Here is a 3078-nt window from a genome sequence, read left to right as displayed (position 1 = left end):
AGTTCTCCTGAGGAGAAAGTGTGTTTTCTGAGTTTTGAACAAATCGGTTTCCTTTTCTGTTCAGGTAAAAGGTATAATTCTTTACCTCTGGGGTTCAGTTGCTCCTCCTCAGAAATAGACTCTTCGGATAAAGTGTCTCTGGATCTCGTCCCTTGGTGGCCCCAAGCCTTCCATGTGACACGTGACAGGCTGTCTGCCCGCGGGGTCAGCAGGTGGCATGTCTTTGGACGTGGGCGTCAGTCTGACCCTCCGAACTGCAAGTTCTCATAAGGCAGCTGAAAGTAACCTCTTAAAAAAATATAAAAAGGGAGCTAACTTGGGCTCTCTTAGTAAGGCTTGCAAGCTGGTAATTAAATAAGCAGAATATGACTCATAAGCAAAAAAAAAAAGTGTACTTTTAAATAAATGAAAATAACACAGGGAGACGGTTAAAACTACAACCCAAAAGATGAGCAGATTATTTAGGGTTAGTCTTGGGGACCGGGGGATGATGACGACAGTTACGGTCCGTTTGGTTTTGCCGAGTCCACGCCCGAGGGCCCCGACGCGGGCATCTCTGAATTCCACGCGGTCCCCGCGCCCGTCTCCGGGTGTGTCAGCATCCCAGACCGAGGACGCCCGCACCCGATAATCACTCAAATGCAGAGGAACGAGCTCGCTCCGACTCCTGCTGCACAAGCCAAACTGACAGAGAGAAACGGTGGGCTGTCTTCCCCTCGTCGGTTTGACTCATCGGTCAAGGTCTTTCTTGCCCTTTAGGGAAATCTTACCCTCATCGCAGCCACTCCTTCGGTGGTTGCAAAAGGCAGAAAACAGCGCCGCCCCACGGCTCGCCCTGGGGGTTCATGTTCTCTTGCTGCTTGTCCTCTGCTTCTGTTTGCGGAGGTGGGCTTCGATCTCCTGCCGGAAGACCAGCATCCCCAGCTGCCCGTGGGACGTCTCGTTCATGGCCTTGCCTTGGACTGCATGCACATCCTGTACTGCTCGGGGGTCAGCTCCTGCACGCAGCGCTTCTCGTGCCAGAGGTGGAAGAGCCCGCGCACGGGCGCGCGCACCACCAGGAGGCTGCTGTGCAGGTACTTGCGGTACAGGTGCACGTCCTCGCCGCCCCAGCCCCTGATGTCCAGGTCGAAGCCCCCTGTGTTGATGAAGTCCAACCGGTACTGGCACGTCATCCCAAACCCGAAGTCTCTCCAGAATCTGGTTTCCTTCTTGAAGACCAGCTGCTGCTTTAAGGGAGGGACCACATCGTGGTGGTCGTATATTATCTCCGGATTGTACTGACTGTAAAGGACCGGGTAGCATACCGTCTTCCCTGGCTGCGCGTTCAGCCGGCACGTGTTGAGGAACCTGGAGGTGAAGCAGATGTCCACGTCGCAGAAGAACAGCAGCACGTTGCTCCCCTTCCAGAAGCGGGCACCCACGTCCAGTCCCTTCCCTCGCGAGAACTCTCCGTTCAGCTAGATGAAGGTGAAGTTCCTTAAGTTGGCGGCTTTGGACGTGTTTTCAGGGATTCCTTTGACCTCGTTCATTTCTTCTTTTCCAAAGTAAACGACGGTGAGATGAATTCTCCCGTCCTGTTGAATGCACATCGCCCTGAAGTTGTGCATGAACTGGCAGAACTTGTCCACCCTCCTGGCCAGCGGCCCGATGACGTTGACCAGCGTGCTGCCCATGTTCAGCTCCTCGTTCTTCACTTGCATGAAGGGGCCGAACGGCCGAAACAAGACCAGGCGTCTGAACTCGTGCTTGTGGTCCCCTCGGAGCGTGAGCTCGTACAGAGTGCCTTTGCCCTTTTCTGTGCGGTAGATCCCTTCGATGACGTCCGCGGCCGTGTAGGGGCGCTGGTGGGGGCTGCCCTCGGCCGGGCTGTGGAGGGCCCCCACGGCCGACTCGATGGCCTCCGCCAGCTCGTCCCGCTTGTCCCTCCGCACGGGCTTCTCCTCCGGGTGGCGGGTCAGGCCGGTCTCCAGCTGGTACACCTTCTGCAGGGTGAAGCTGTCGAAGGGCATGGCGGCGTACTCGGTGGCCTGCTCGAGGCCGGCGTGCACCTCGGCGCGGTCCACCTGCGAGCGCAGGAAGGCCAGCAGGTCGGCCTGGGCCCTCCCGGATGGGCGCCCGCCAGGCGCTGCGCGCCCCTGAGCTGCTCGCCGCGCTCCTGCAGCTCCTCCTGGAGCTTCGCGATCTGCCTCTTGAGGCTGCCGATGCAGCCGCGCTGCTGCTGCTGATGCTCCCAGCCCTGCAGGGCCGCCTCCTTCCCGGTGGGGCCGCCGGCCCGCGGCAGCCCCCCTGCTCGTCGTCGCCCTTCGGGGTGCAGGCCAGCATGTAGAGCACGGAGACCGCGCAGCAGAGGAGCGCGAGCAAGACCACTGCCCGCGAGACCCAGGCCAGCAGCCCCCGGCGAGCCATCCTCACTCCGGAGTCGGCCCTGCGGCAGCACCGGCGGCGATCATCCCAGGACGCCCGGCCGGCCACGGGCGGTCCTGGACGAGGCTACGGGCAGCACGTGGGTGGGCCCCCGGAGCCGCTCTATCCATTTCCGTCTACACCGCGTCTTGCCCCTGCGAGTCCGGCACCACCGGGCGCGGCTTCCCGACCTCCAAAGGATGAACTTGAGGGCAGAGGCGACGAGTCAGGGGAACCCTCCAAGGTTTCACACACATTCCCATCATAGCCTTGCGGACGGACAGCAGCGCAGTGCGGACCTGGACGTGTAAGAAGGTTACGATGAAACTACACCATTCTTCTACCGGATAAAAACACCTTGGCTTCTCTCCTTGAGATGGAAAGGAATCGCGAGACGCTGCCGGCCGGCTCCCGCCGCTCCCACCGCTCCCGCCACCGGCCGCTCCCGCTCCGCGGGCTCGGCTCCACCTCCCGCTCCCGCGGCCACCGAGCCTCCGGGGACGCGGGGGCGGGGATCGCGCGGGTCCGCGGCCAAGCATCGCGCCGGGTGGGGGCAGCGAGCCGCAGGGCGGGGCGGGGGGGTCGCTCTTAATCAGTAGACTTAGAGTAAAGCAAATTACCCGCCATAACGTGGGTGAGCCTCATCTAATCAGTTGAAGGCCTTAAGAGGAA

General features: G+C 60.7%; 1 pseudogene; it reads right to left on the bottom strand.

Annotated features, from left to right (window-relative positions):
- Nucleotides 1-843: 843 nt before the first annotated feature.
- Nucleotides 844-2801, bottom strand: LOC102533545 (chondroitin sulfate N-acetylgalactosaminyltransferase 1 pseudogene; annotated as a pseudogene).
- Between the last annotated feature and the right edge of the window lie 277 nt (nt 2802-3078).

This window comes from Vicugna pacos, chromosome 35 (assembly GCF_048564905.1).
Source record: "Vicugna pacos chromosome 35, VicPac4, whole genome shotgun sequence".
Taxonomy (NCBI): domain Eukaryota; kingdom Metazoa; phylum Chordata; class Mammalia; order Artiodactyla; family Camelidae; genus Vicugna; species Vicugna pacos.
This window is presented reverse-complemented; position numbering and strand designations above follow the sequence as displayed.